The sequence below is a fragment of the Pan paniscus genome, chromosome 15 (assembly GCF_029289425.2).
Source record: "Pan paniscus chromosome 15, NHGRI_mPanPan1-v2.0_pri, whole genome shotgun sequence".
Taxonomy (NCBI): Eukaryota; Metazoa; Chordata; class Mammalia; order Primates; family Hominidae; genus Pan; species Pan paniscus.
In genome coordinates, this window is record NC_073264.2 from 105,535,557 (window position 1) to 105,551,070 (window position 15,514).

Below are 15,514 nucleotides of genomic sequence, written 5' to 3' on the forward strand. Positions count from 1 at the left end.
GCTGCTTTATTGAGATTCATTGGTCGCAAGGCTTAATTAAAATAATGCCATGCGTCTCACTCAGCGTGGGTCACCAAAGCAAATGTTTGTTTTGCTGCCGTCAGTTAGGGCCACGTGTGATGAAGCAGCGGCTCCCGGCAGGGAAGGCACGTGGGCCCTGACCCCCTGCACCTCCCTGGGTTGCACGGATTGGGGGTTGCTGAGAAGGAGGGAGGGAGGCCCCAGGGAGGGCATTTCTGGTGTCTTATCGGGCGCCTGGTGGGTGGACGGGGTGAGGGCCACGGCAGTGGGGTGGGAGGCTGTGGTACCATCCAGGGGCTGTTCCACACCCCGCACCCTCAGAGACTCGACTTGAAATCTGAGTCCCAACTCCCCAGGGGTGGAGTGGGGTCTTCTGCTGCCCTCCAATAGGGGAAGCCAGACAGATAGCCCCCGGGCAGGACACGGGAGGGCCCTGGAGAGGGTCCCAGGGCAGAGGAGCGAGGTGTCCACAGTAGGACCACTGAGGTGGCCCAGGAGGAGGGTCCTGTTGCTGCCATAACAAGCTCCCGCCACTGCAGCACCTCCAGCTCCACACAGCTGGCGCCTTCCAGCCCTGGGGGACGGGTGTCCAAAATGCATCCCACTGGGTGAAGGTCAAGGGTCACAGGGCAGCTCCTTCTGGGGGCTCCGGGGAGGATCAGTTCCTTGTCTTCTCCAGCTTCCGGAGGTGCCCCCCGCCCCCTCCTCACCTTCAAGGCCAGCAGAGTGCCCCTCCGTCCTCCCCCGGACTCTGCCTCTGTCCTCACATCTCCACCCTCACCTTCCTGCTCCCTCTTCTGAGGCCCTTGTGACCACATTTAGCGCCCACCCGGGTCGTCCGGGGCCATCTCCCTGTCTCGGGGTCCTTCTGTTAGTTGCATCTGCAAAGTCCAGGTTCACAGGTTCCAGGGTTTAGGAGGAGGGCGTCCTGGGGGAGACTCAGCCTGCCTCACCCCAGGCATTGGCTGGCAGAGAAGAGGGGTGTCAGGTGGAGGACAGTCCGAGGGAGAGGAGGACCCTGGACCCAGATCGGCGAGGCTGTGAGGAGGGGTGCAGCCGCCCACCCTGGAGAGTGGAATGCCGGGGGCGAAGTGGGGGTGCAGACTCGGCCTCACGTTGGGGGCAGGGAACTCAGCTGACGTGAGCCTGAGTGTTTGCTACTGTTGCAGGGCGGTGGAGCTAGACTGGGCCAGGTGAGGGACAACGCCAGACAGTGAGGCCACCATCAGGGAAAAGTGGGTATGGGGAGGCCGGAGGGGCCCTGCTGGCTGGATGCTGCTGGGTGCGGGGAGTGGAGCTGCACAGGCCAGGATCAAGCCCTGGCCCAGGAGGAGAGGCCCCTGGGCAGGTGATGAGCAAAGCCCAGGGCAAAGTGAAAAGCTGGGGCCTTGCTTCAAACATTATGAGGAATTTCAGAGCTCTAACCAAGCTTGAGTTCCTCTGAGCATGGGCCTCAGCCAGAGCCATGAAGCCGGCCCTGGGGCTGCGCTGGCCAGGCTGAGTTTGAGAGGCTTGTGCAACCCCAGGAGGGGTGAAGAGGCCTTTCTCCCCCAGCAGCTGTGTGACCTCAGGCCAGGGGCCACACCTGGTCTGCACACCGCCTGGGAGCACCCAGTGGGGCTGTCTGCACCAGCCGCCCCCAGACCTAGAGGAGCTCAATGGGGTGAGGGTGGAAGCATGAGGGAGAAGTGGGGAGCCTCCTTATGGTGCAGGGGGAGTGGGGTACAGGAGGAGTCTGGGGGAGCTCCGTTATGGGATAGGGAGATGGGATGTGGAGGAGCCCAGGGGACCCTTTACAGGATGGGAAGACAGGGTGCAGGGTAAGATGGGGAGCAGGAGAAGCCCCTTATAGGAGGGGGAGACAGGGTGCGGGAGGAGCCCCTTACTGGACGGGAAGATGGGGTGCGGGAGGAGTCCCTTATGGGATGGGGAGACGGGGTGCGGGAGGAGTCCCTTACGGGACGGGGAGACGGGGTGCGGGAGGAGCCCCTTACAGGACGGGGAGACAGGGTGCAGGAGGAGCCCCTTACGGGATGGGGAGATGGGGTGCTAGAAGAGTTGCTGAGCGGCAGTGGTGAAGGAGGTTGGAGGCCACTACGGTGATTGTCCCAAGAGTTACGTTGGAGTGTCCTAGGAGTAGAGGGGAAGATGCGGCTGTCGGCTAGGTGGGGTGCCCTGAGAGGGCCAGCGTGATGCTGGGGTGCCTTGGCGTACATGGGAGGTGTCATCCTATTGGCAGGGCTGGGCCAGAGCCGTGGACAGTGCAGGACAAAATGGGGGAATGGGACCTGGGCTCTAGTGGACACCAGACGGGGCTGGCTCAGGCTAGGCCCAGGAGTCAGAGCAGGCGGGATCCTGGGGACAGCAGATGCACAGCCCGTATAGATGCCCAGGACTTGCTTCATTTGTGTTAATTACCTTCTTTTGATTTTCCTGATCAATAAATTATCCCGACGTAATTGGATTATTTGCATGGCTGGCAAGAGGTCGCTGTGATTTAGCGCCTGGCATCCTGGCAGCTGCGTGGGGTCCCATTCTCTCTGAGCTGTCGGCCTGGTCCTGTCCTGTGCCTGCAGGATGGGGCTTTGGGGCCTCGGCCTGAACCCTCCTCACCATCCACTGTACTGGCTGAGTTGGGGCTGCTCCCTTCCACCCTGACCGCATCCTTCTCTGTGGCGGCCATCCTCCGTGTGCCTTCAGGGAGCTACCCTGCCTCCCGCCTCACACCTACCACATCCTCTGCTGGCCACTGGCCTCCTTGGACGTGAAGTGCAGGCCCTCCGGGCGCCCTCACAGGCTGGCTGCTACACCCATCTGGGGCTCCTCTGGTCCTTTGGAACCGGCCTCAGTGCCTCCTCCCCAGCGAGGCTACTCCTGGCCACCTGGACTCGAAGGACCCCCAACCCTCTGGCTCTTGTGATTTTACTCTTGCCGTGGTGATTGCCATGGGAACTGGTTTGCCTGTAGCTTGGAGGTCAGGGCCCCTGTAGGGGTGTAAGTTCCACCAGGCAGGGAGTCACCCAGCTCTGGCACCCCATGGAGCACCGGCCCAGGAGGCTCCCGCTGCCTCTCCAGCCGCTGTGTTTCGAGGTGCTTCCTTCCTTAGCATTTTTTCTTGGCTTCAGTTGGTGAGCTTGGCAGAGCTTTATCCACCCTCATGGAGGTCAGATTTCCCTTTGCCCTGGTAAGTAAAAGGCATGCCCTCCTCTGCACTGTGCCTCTCCCCACCGCCCTTCTCACCCCTAGCGGCTTCCCTCTGACAGGTATGGCCCTCTGTCCCCTGTGGTCTCTGTCCCAAACAGCCCCATTTCTCTCACCCGTGAGGCTACCGGGAGGTCACCACCCCCAGACTTGTCTCTTCCCTGCGGTCTCAGGCCCAGTGACCCGGGGCGGTCCCGAGGGCAGCCACTGTTCTCCCCGAGGCAGCGGATGAGGGCTCCGCACTTTCCTCTCTGACCCTGAGCTTTCTCATCCTTTTCATTAGGATCGGGACAGGCCTCTCCCGGGCTGCTGTGGGGACCCCAGCAGATGGGTGTGACACTGAGCCCAAAGAAAGGGGCTTGGGACACTCTCAGCCCCTCTGGATATAGAAACCACCCCACACATTGTCTGAGCTTGGCCCTTGGGGAGTGACTGAGGTGCTTTTGGCAATTGTGCAGGGACATAGGAGCCCGCAGGGGCTGTCAGGATGGGCTGGGAGGCTGGCGGCCACCTGCATGTTGACCAGCACCCACAGGGGCCCTTGGGCCTTGCCTTTGCCAGTTGGAGATTCTCTCTCGCCACTTCCCTCCTCTCTTCCAGCCTCGTCTTAGGGCTGTGGAGGCCCCTCCCTGCCTGGGGCCTTTACAGTATATGCTGTTTGATCACCCCTACCCCAACCTGCCTCCATCTCCAACCTGCCCCGCAGGCCCCTGTGTCCCCTCGTCCCTCCACCACCGTGTCCTGCACACCCCCAGCCCAGGCTTTGCCCAGAAGACAGTACACTTGTTGCCAGAACCCGGATCAAGAAATAGAATGTTTCTCACCCCCAAAGCCCCCATACCCCAACCTCAGAGGCATCCACTGTTTCAACTTCCTACACTGCAGACCAGTTTTCTCCTGCTTTTGACTTCCGTCAGACGGACCATACAGCGGGGGCTTCCCCAGGTCTGGCTTCCTTCACTCCACGTTGAGCTGTGAGCGTCAGTCATCCTGTTCATACAGCAAAGGTTTGTTCACATTCATCGTTCGCTGCATCCCTTTATGACTACATGCCAGCTTTGTATCCAGCCGCCCATCCGTGGACACTTTGGTTATTTCTGGTTTCTGGAATTGGAAGCAGTTATAAACATCTTTTACGTGTGTCTTTTGGCAAAAATGCATATGCACTTCCATTGGGTCTCTATCTAAGGGGGGAGAAGCAGGGCAATCGTACATATGCAGGTTCAGTGTAACAAATGCTGCCAAGCAGTTCCACAGGGCATGTGCCCCAAACACACACCTCATGTCCTCCTTGCACGGGACATTTTCTCTCTTCCCTTTTGGCCATTCATTTTAGAGGGGGTGTCCCATCGTCATTATAGCTCACATCTTCCTGCTAACTAAGGAAACTTAGCATTTTATTGTTCATACATTTAGTGGGCATTTGGATATCTTACTGTGCGAGATGTCAGTTCAAATATTTTGCCTATTTTTCTATCCATTTGTCTTGCTCCAGTTTTTAAAGGATTGATGTGTTGGGCTTTTTAAAATCTAGATATGAGATTTTTGTCAGAGACATGTATCACAAATGACATCTCTTAGTTGTCTTTTCCTTCTCTTAACAATATCTCTGATGACCAGAAGTTCTTAGTTTTAATGTGGTCCAGTTAATTGATCGATTTTTTTCTTTATGGATAATGCTGTTTGTGTCCCATTTAAAAATGTTTAGAATTCTAAATCCTCTCAACACTGGGATGATTCTGAATTATGCTTCTGACTTGTGATGTACTTTCTGTCCTTTGTTTCAGCAGCAACTCGACAGGCAGGGCTTTTATTTCCTCATATAAATCATTGATCAGAATATCAGACAATACAGAACTGATGTCAGAGTCCTGGGGGATGCTGGAGACCCCCCTCCAGGGTGACACCAGGTCATTAGCTAACTCCCTTTGTCTATAATTGTATATAACAGACAAATTCCACCTAACAGATCATCTGGGATGGATTTCCCATTTCATCCTCAAGGATAACACAGCAGACCTTGCAAATGCCTGCTGAAATCACAATCACACGTCCCTTGTCTGCCAGTCTAAGGACCATGACAAGGAAAGACAATGATGTTAGTCTCACATGATCACCTCTCGGAAAACCTGTGTAGTCAGAGGGGGAGGGTGCGGGGGCTTACCAGTGCTTGTGAAGCACGCTGGATTTTCCGCTCTTCTCTGGGGCTCCATGTGCTCTGAGTTCTGATATTTTAAGAAATTGGCAGGGGCACTTCAAATCCAAGAGCAGGCGCCCCTGACTCCGTGGAGCCGGTTGCCTAGCAACTGCCTCTCATGACATCATCACCAGCAACAGTCTGGGTACCCGAGACCCAGAGCAGTGAGGTTTCAGGGGAGGAAAGAGGGCCATGCAGAAAGAGAGGAAGGGAGGATCACTGCTGACTGGCCGGTGAAGGCCAGCAGGGCTTCCTAGAGGTGGTGGGATTTGCTGTGTGCTTAGGGCTGGGTTGAAACTCAGCAGAGATAAGGAAAGTGTTTCAGGCTTTTGAATGTGAACAAACCCTTGCTGTATGAACAGGATGATTGATGCTCACAGCTCAACGTGGAGTGAAAGAAACCAGACCCGGGGAAGCCCCTACTGTACGATTCCATCTGACTAAAGTCAAAAGTGGGAGAAAACTGGTCTGCAGTGTAGGATGTGAAAACAGTGGATGCCTCTGAGGTTGTGGTACAGGCAGCTTTAGGGTGAGGAATGTGAAATTTCACTCTTTTGTGAAAACCCTTCATCCCTCTGGTCTGTGCATTTTTGTGTGTGTGCCTGACACTTTAATCTGAAGTTCTGTTAGGGACCGAGGAGAGCTGTTTTGACTGGGACATGTGAACTAGCACAGACTTTCCGTCATGTCACAAACAACTACAGAACCGAAGAAAAGATACAGAGTGATGTTTTTGGATAGCGGACAGCAGGCAGTGCAGGACTGAGGTCCCTGAGAAGAGGGAGGCTGATGAGGCCAGCCCTATGAGTGTCCCATTTCCCGCTCAGGGGCTCTGCCCAGAATGCACCACAGGACCAGGGGCCCCCAGTGGAGTGCAGTAGATTTGCTGAGTTGAGAAGATACAAACTCAGGTTCAGGAAAGTGGCCAGGACTTGTGGGGAAGAGCACCAAGGAGCAGGGCTGTGTGATGGAATGGCTGGGGTATCTGCACAGGGCTCCCTCGAGCCTGTTCTAATGCTAACCTGTGGTTGCATGGGGTAAAACTCTGCAAGGCCAGGCAGCAGACAGAGGAAAGGAAAAGCTAAGCATTTCCAGAATGGACAGAGCTGGGAGACATTTAAGCTCTGGCCAGCCAGAGAGAGAAAAACCCTTTAAAACATCTGTATTACATTGCTCAGGCTGCCATAACAAAATACCAGACTGGGTGGCTTACACAATAAAAAATGTGTTTCCTCTCTGTTCTGGAGGATGGGAAATCCAAGATCAAAGTGCCAGCTGGGTTGGATTCTGGTGAAGGCTGTCTTCCTGGCTTGAAACTGGCCACCTTCTCACTGTGTCCTCACACAGCAGGGGCATGATGGGGAGAAAGATCTCTTTCCCTTCTTATAAGGCCACAGTCCCATCAGATTAGGGCCCCACCCTTGGGACTTCATTTAAACCTATAGGCCCTGTCTCTAGGAACAGTCACATTGGGGGTTAGGGCTTCAACATATGAATTTGGGGGACACAGTTTAGTTTATAGCAACGCTTGAGACATTCAGCTGAGAATTCAGAGGGCCACGACTTAGCAGGAAGATAAACCAGCCCCAGAGTAGAGGCTACACTGGCCCATCCCTAACACAGATGATGAAAAACCAGTCTTGAAGTTCTGATCCTGGCAGCAGCGCATGCCTCCCTGTAGAGCAACCCTTCCAAAGATAGCAACCGTCAACACTGAACATGAGATGTGAAAATGGCTGACGGCACTGGGGAAGACCTTGGAGAAAGCAGGCAGATTCTGGAAGGATGTCAGCTCTTAGAAGAAGGGATTGGAACTGAGTAAGGTCCCCATTTTAACAGCTTCTAGCCAAGGGCAGCCCTGTGTCTACACCATGCAGGTCACAGAGATAGCCTCCAGTCCAGTAGGAAATATGCAGCCTCCCTGGCTTGAAGACAGAGAACAAAGTTTAAGGCAGTCTCAGCCACAGAAAGGCAAAAAGAATCACTTGCAGAAAGGAAAAACCCAAAAGGAGGCAGACCCCAAGCCCTGTGCATAAGCTACAACCCAGGACCAGGGCAGAGCCCAAGGAGCCCTGCCAAGGCTCAGGACTCAGGGAAGATTTGAGCTGCCATCCAAAGGGAGGACTTCTCAGTTCGAATCAAACCAGTTAATTACCTGTTAAAACAGTGAAAATGGGTACTCTTCAATCCAGAGGCATTATAACACCTGTTTACAAAGTCCAATATCCAATCCAAAGTTACTCAACATATGAGGAAAGAGGCAAATAGGAACCATTCTCAAACTGAAACCATCCATGGAGACTAATCCCAAAATGACCAAGATGTCGAGCTAAGCAGACAAGCATTTTGAAGCTGCTATTTCTACAATGCCCAACGACATAAAAGAAAGTATGCTAACAATCACTGAATAGATTGCGCATTGCTGTAGAAAAATGGAAGCTGTAAGAAAAAGCCAGGTGAAAATTCTAGAACTGAAAATGTAAATCTGAAATAGGAACTTCACTGGGCTCAGCAGTAGCATGAAAATGACAAAGAAAAGAAGTTAGTGAACTTGAAGACAAATCAACAGAAATGATCCAATTTGAAGAAGAGAGAGAAAGAAGAAAAAAATGTTAAGAGTGTTTTAGGGACTTATGGAATAATCATGGAAGCCTGGCATATGTGATCTTGAAGTGTTAGAGGAGGAGACAGGATAAAATAGGGACTTTTTTTTTAAATTTTAGAAATCATGGCTAAAAAGTACCTGAATTTGTTGAAAGACACCAGTTTACAGATTTTTAAAGTGTGGAAAACCCAAGTCAATATAAATACAGTGGAAACCATGCCAAAGGCCATTAGAGTGAAACAGATGTAAAACATGGACAAAGAAAGAATGCTGGGAACAGCCATGAAAAATGACACAGTACACAGTGGGGACGAGGTTCCAGGGGATGCTGACTTCTTGTGAGAAGGAGAGGCGGTCAGAAGACAGTGGGAAATAGTTTTATAACACCAACCTGTGCTGTGGGGTTGGAGGGGAGCCCTATAATAGTAAAAACCATTCTTTTTTTTTTTTTTATACTTTAAGTTTTAGGGTACATGTGCACATTGTGCAGGTTAGTTACATATGTATACGTGTGCCATGCTGGTGCGCTGCACCCACTAACGCGTCATCTAGCATTAGGTATATCTCCCAATGCTATCCCTCCCCCTCCCCCCACCCCAGCACAGTCCCCAGAGTGTGATATTCCCCTTCCTGTGTCCATGTGATCTCATTGCTCAATTCCCATCTATGAGTGAGAATATGCGGTGTTTGGTTTTTTGTTCTTGCGATAGTTTACTGAGAATGATGGTTTCCAATTTCATCCATGTCCCTACAAAGGACATGAACTCATCATTTTTTATGGCTGCATAGTATTCCATGGTGTATATGTGCCACGTTTTCTTCATCCAGTCTATCATTGTTGGATATTTGGGTTGGTTCCAAGTCTTTGCTATTGTGAATAATGCCGCAATAAACCTACGTGTGCACGTGTCTTTATAGCAGCATGATTTATAGTCATTTGGGTATATACCCAGTAATGGGATGGCTGGGTCAAATGGTATTTCCAGTTCTAGATCCCTGAGGAATTGCCACACTGACTTCCACAATGGTTGAACTAGTTTACAGTCCCACCAACAGTGTAAAAGTGTTCCTATTTCTCCACATCCTCTCCAGCACCTGTTGTTTCCTGACTTTTTAATGATTGCCATTCTAACTGGTGTGAGATGATATCTCATAGTGGTTTTGATTTGCATTTCTCTGATGGCCAGTGATGATGAGCATTTTTTCATGTGTTTTTTGGCTGCATAAATGTCTTCTTTTGAGAAGTGTCTGTTCATGTCCTTCGCCCACTTTTTGATGGGGTTGTTTGTTTTTTTCTTGTAAATTTGTTTGAGTTCATTGTAGATTCTGGATATTAGCCCTTTGTCAGATGAGTAGGTTGCGAAAATTTTCTCCCATGTTGTAGGTTGCCTTTTCACTCTGATGGTAGTTTCTTTTGCTATGCAGAAGCTCTTTAGTTTAATTAGATCCCATTTGTCAATTTTGGCTTTTGTTGCCATTGCTTTTGGTGTTTTGGACATGAAGTCCTTGCCCACGCCTATGTCCTGAATGGTAATGCCTAGGTTTTCTTCTAGGGTTTTTATGGTTTTAGGTCTAATGTTTAAATCTTTAATCCATCTTGAATTGATTTTTGTATAAGGTGTAAGGAAGGGATCCAGTTTCAGCTTTCTACATATGGCTAGCCAGTTTTCCCAGCACCATTTATTAAATAGGGAATCCTTTCCCCATTTCTTGTTTTTCTCAGGTTTGTCAAAGATCAGATAGTTGTAGGTATGCGGCGTTATTTCTGAGGGCTCTGTTCTGTTCCATTGATCTATATCTCTGTTTTGGTACCAGTACCATGCTGTTTTGGTTACTGTAGCCTTGTAGTATAGTTTGAAGTCAGGTAGTGTGATGCCTCCAGCTTTGTTCTTTTGGCTTAGGATTGACTTGGCGATGCGGGCTCTTTTTTGGTTCCATATGAACTTTAAAGTAGTTTTTTCCAATTCTGTGAAGAAAGTCATTGGTAGCTTGATGGGGATGGCATTGAATCTGTAAATTACCTTGGGCAGTATGGCCATTTTCACGATATTGATTCTTCCTACCCATGAGCATGGAATGTTCTTCCATTTGTTTGTGTCCTCTTTTATTTCCTTGAGCAGTGGTTTGTAGTTCTCCTTGAAGAGGTCCTTCACATCCCTTGTAAGTTGGATTCCTAGGTATTTTATTCTCTTTGAAGCAATTGTGAATGGGAGTTCACTCATGATTTGGCTCTCTGTTTGTCTGTTGTTGGTGTATAAGAATGCTTGTGATTTTTGTACATTGATTTTGTATCCTGAGACTTTGCTGAAGTTGCTTATCAGCTTAAGGAGATTTTGGGCTGATACGATGGGGTTTTCTAGATAAACAATCATGTCGTCTGCAAACAGGGACAATTTGACTTCCTCTTTTCCTAATTGAATACCCTTTATTTCCTTCTCCTGCCTGATTGCCCTGGCCAGAACTTCCAACACTATGTTGAATAGGAGCGGTGAGAGAGGGCATCCTTGTCTTGTGCCAGTTTTCAAAGGGAATGCTTCCAGTTTTTGCCCATTCAGTATGATATTGGCTGTGGGTTTGTCATAGATAGCTCTTATTATTTTGAAATACGTCCCATCAATACCTAATTTATTGAGAGTTTTTAGCATGAAGGGTTGTTGAATTTTGTCAAAGGCTTTTTCTGCATCTATTGAGATAATCATGTGGTTTTTGTCTTTGGCTCTGTTTATATGCTGGATTACATTTATTGATTTGCATATATTGAACCAGCCTTGCATCTCAGGGATGAAGCCCACTTGATCATGGTGGATAAGCTTTTTGATGTGCTGCTGGATTCGGTTTGCCAGTATTTTATTGAGGATTTTTGCATCAATGTTCATCAAGGATATTGGTCTAAAATTCTCTTTTTTGGTTGTGTCTCTGCCCGGCTTTGGTATCAGAATGATGCTGGCCTCATAAAATGAGTTAGGGAGGATTCCCTCTTTTTCTATTGATTGGAATAGTTTCAGAAGGAATGGTACCAGTTCCTCCTTGTACCTCTGGTAGAATTCGGCTGTGAATCCATCTGGTCCTGGACTCTTTTTGGTTGGTAAACTATTGATTATTGCCACAATTTCAGAGCCTGTTATTGGTCTATTCAGAGATTCAACTTCTTCCTGGTTTAGTCTTGGGAGAGTGTATGTGTCGAGGAATGTATCCATTTCTTCTAGATTTTCTAGTTTATTTGCGTAGAGGTGTTTGTAGTATTCTCTGATGGTAGTTTGTATTTCTGTGGGATCGGTGGTGATATCCCCTTTATCATTTTTTATTGTGTCAGTTTGATTCTTCTCTCTTTTTTTCTTTATTAGTCTTGCTAGCGGTCTATCAATTTTGTTGATCCTTTCAAAAAACCAGCTCCTGGATTCATTGATTTTTTGAAGGGTTTTTTGTGTCTCTATTTCCTTGAGTTCTGCTCTGATTTTAGTTATTTCTTGCCTTCTGCTAGCTTTTGAATGTGTTTGCTCTTGCTTTTCTAGTTCTTTTAATTGTGATGTTAGGGTGTCAATTTTGGATCTTTCCTGCTTTCTCTTGTAGGAATTTAGTGCTATAAATTTCCCTCTACACACTGCTTTGAATGCGTCCCAGAGATTCTGGTGTGTTGTGTCTTTGTTCTCGTTGGTTTCAAAGAACATCTTTATTTCTGCCTTCATTTCATTATGTACCCAGTAGTCATTCAGGAGCAGGTTGTTCAGTTTCCATGTAGTCGAGCGGCTTTGAGTGAGATTCTTAATCCTGAGTTCTAGTTTGATTGCACTGTGGTCTGAGAGATAGTTTGTTACAATTTCTGTTCTTTTACATTTGCTGAGGAGAGCTTTACTTCCAACTATGTGGTCAATTTTGGAATAGGTGTGGTGTGGTGCTGAAAAAAATGTATATTCTGTTGATTTGGGGTGGAGAGTTCTGTAGATGTCTATTAGGTCCGCTTGGTGCAGAGCTGAGTTCAATTCCTGGGTATCCTTGTTGACTTTCTGTCTCGTTGATCTGTCTAATGTTGACAGTGGGGTGTTAAAGTCTCCCATTGTTAATGTGTGGGAGTCTAAGTCTCTTTGTAGGTCACTCAGGACTTGCTTTATGAATCTGGATGCTCCTGTATTGGGTGCATAAATATTTAGGATAGTTAGCTCCTCTTGTTGAATTGATCCCTTTACCATTATGTAATGGCCTTCTTTGTCTCTTTTGATCTTTGTTGGTTTAAAGTCTGTTTTATCAGAGACTAGGATTGCAACCCCTGCCTTTTTTTGTTTTCCATTGGCTTGGTAGATCTTCCTCCATCCTTTTATTTTGAGCCTATGTGTGTCTCTGCACGTGAGATGGGTTTCCTGAATACAGCACACTGATGGGTCTTGACTCTTTATCCAACTTGCCAGTCTGTGTCTTTTAATTGGAGAATTTAGTCCATTTATATTTAAAGTTAATATTGTTATGTGTGAATTTGATCCTGTCATTATGATGTTAGCTGGTGATTTTGCTCGTTAGTTGATGCAGTTTCTTCCTAGTCTCGATGGTCTTTACATTTTGGCATGATTTTGCAGCGGCTGGTACTGGTTGTTCCTTTCCATGTTTAGCGCTTCCTTCAGGAGCTCTTTTAGGGCAGGCCTGGTGGTGACAAAATCTCTCAGCATTTGCTTGTCTATAAAGTATTTTATTTCTCCTTCACTTATGAAGCTTAGTTTGGCTGGATATGAAATTCTGGGTTGAAAATTCTTTTCTTTAAGAATGTTGAATATTGGTCCCCACTCTCTTCTGGCTTGTAGGGTGTCTGCCGAGAGATCCGCTTTTAGTCTGATGGGCTTCCCTTTGAGGGTAACCTGACCTTTCTCTCTGACTGCCCTTAACATTTTTTCCTTCATTTCAACTTTGGTGAATCTGACAATTATGTGTCTTGGAGTTGCTCTTCTCGAGGAGTATCTTTGTGGCGTTCTCTGTATTTCCTGAATCTGAACGTTGGCCTGCCTTGCTAGATTGGGGAAGTTCTCCTGGATAATATCCTGCAGAGTGTTTGCCAACTTGGTTCCATTCTCCCCCTCACTTTCAGGTACACCAATCAGACGTAGATTTGGTCTTTTCACATAGTCCCATATTTCTTGGAGGCTTTGCTCATTTCTTTTTATTCTTTTTTCTCTAAACTTCCCTTCTCGCTTCATTTCATTCATTTCATCTTCCATTGCTGATACCCTTTCTTCCAGTTGATCGCATCGGCTCCTGAGGCTTCTGCATTCTTCATGTAGTTCTTGAGCCTTGGTTTTCAGCTCCATCAGCTCCTTTAAGCACTTCTCTGTATTGGTTATTCTAGTTATACATTCTTCTAAATTTTTTTCAAAGTTTTCAACTTCTTTGCCTTTGGTTTGAGTGTCCTCCCGTAGCTCAGAGTAATTTGATCGTCTGAAGCCTTCTTCTCTCAGCTCGTCAAAATCATTCTCCATCCAGCTTTGTTCCGTTGCTGGTGAGGAACTGCGTTCCTTTGGAGGAGGAGAGGCGCTCTGCGTTTTAGAGTTTCCAGTTTTTCTGTTCTGTTTTTTCCCCATCTTTGTGGTTTTTATCTACTTTTGGTCTTTGATGATGGTGATGTACAGATGGGTTTTTGGTGTGGATGTCCTTTCTGTTTGTTAGTTTTCCTTCTAACAGACAGCACCCTCAGCTGCAGGTCTGTTGGAATACCCTGCCGTGTGAGGTGTCAGTGTGCCCCTGCTGGGGGGTGCCTCCTAGTTAGGCTGCTCGGGGGTCAGGGGTCAGGGACCCACTTGAGGAGGCAGTCTGCCGGTTCTCAGATCTCCAGCTGCGTGCTGGGAGAACCACTGCTCTCTTCAAAGCTGTCAGATGGACATTTAAGTCTGCAGAGGTTACTGCTGTCTTTTTGTTTGTCTGTGCCCTGCCCCCAGAGGTGGAGCCTACAGAGGCAGGCAGGCCTCCTTGAGCTGTGGTGGGCTCCACCCAGTTCGAGCTTCCCGGCTGCTTTGTTTACCTAATCAAGCGTGGGCAATGGCGGGCGCCCCTCCCCCAGCCTCGCTGCCGCCTTGCAGTTTGATCTCAGACTGCTGTGCTAGCAATCAGCGAGACTCCGTGGGCGTAGGACCCTCCGAGCCAGGTGTGGGATATAATCTCGTGGTGCGCCGTTTTTTAAGCCGGTCTGAAAAGCGCAGTATTCGGGTGGGAGTGACCCGATTTTCCAGGTGCGTCCGTCACCCCTTTCTTTGACTCGGAAAGGGAACTCCCTGACCCCTTGCGCTTCCCAGGTGAGGCAATGCCTCGCCCTGCTTCGTCTCGTGCACGGTGCGCGCACCCACTGACCTGCGCCCACTGTCTGGCACTCCCTAGTGAGATGAACCCGGTACCTCAGATGGAAATGCAGAAATCACCCGTCTTCTGCGTTGCTCACGCTGGGAGCTGTAGACCGGAGCTGTTCCTATTCGGCCATCTTGGCTCCTCCCTGTAAAAACCATTCTTAAAGAGTGAAGGTGAAAGGAAGAAATGTTCAGATAAAAACAAACAGCTCAGGAGTTTTTGACAAGCCTGACCAACATGGCAAAACCCCATCTCTACGAAAATTAGCTGGGCATGGTGGCACATGCCTGTAGTCCCAGCTTCTCGGGAGGCTGAGGTGGGAGGATTGATTGAGCCCAAGAGGCAGAGGATGCAGGAGCTGAGATCCCACCACTGCACTCCAGCCTGGGCAACAGATCAAGACTGCCTCAAAAAAAAAAGTAAACCAAAAGAATTCTTCACCAATGAATACGCACCACAAGCAGTGTTGAGGCAGGTTCTCCCAATGGATGGGAAATAGGGACGTGCTGCCAGATGGAAACCGGGCGCTTTGGTTCCCAGGACGGAGAGACCACGGTGGTTGAGTGAAAAGTACCCAGCAGGTTTAACAAGGGGAAGAATCTGCACTAACTCTCCCCTGGCTTACCTCCGGCATCACAGGGCCGGTGCCCCAGGGCTCTTTCCAATGCCCAGTTCGGAGCCCGTGTGCTTCTCATAAGTCTTCAAGGTGGAGGGAAAAGCAAGAGGCCAGGCCCCAGGCAAACCTTGGAACACGCATGTCCATGGCAGGTTGGTAGAGAACCTGGAGACAGGCTGGTCACACCAGAGGCCGGCTGTGCGGTGTGGGGCGAGGGACTCTGGGGTTTGGGCTTCCAGCGTGGAGCTGGGTCCGGGCATCAGTGCCAGCATTACCACCCAGCTGTGCCACCTTAAGCCAATGTCCTCCCCTCTGGGCTTCTGTGTAAATTATAGGGAACCGATGATGGGCTGCGCGGGCCCTGAGGCAGCTCCGGCGCTGAGAGCCCGGATATGGCCTGTTTGCAGCTCTAGGGTTCTCTGGCTCTTGGAGCCCATGCAGACGAAGGAGCTGAGCAGAGCAGGTGCCGGGCAGCCATGGTTCTGAGTCTGAGCCTCTGTCTCCTCCGTGGTACTGAGAGTTGCTCTCTGCCACCTCCCCGTGTCCCCAGTTATGG

The 15,514-nt window shown here is 49.3% G+C and overlaps 1 long non-coding RNA gene across 1 annotated transcript; it reads right to left on the reverse strand.

Annotated features, from left to right (window-relative positions):
* Positions 1 to 2,051: 2,051 nt before the first annotated feature.
* LOC129393783 (uncharacterized) lies at positions 2,052 to 5,515 on the reverse strand. The gene is made up of 5 exons (XR_008620829.1): positions 5,387 to 5,515; positions 4,064 to 4,326; positions 2,753 to 3,202; positions 2,440 to 2,591; positions 2,052 to 2,151 (listed from the first exon to the last, which is right to left on the reverse strand). It is a non-coding gene; the product is annotated as an uncharacterized LOC129393783 (long non-coding RNA).
* Positions 5,516 to 15,514: the final 9,999 nt, after the last annotated feature.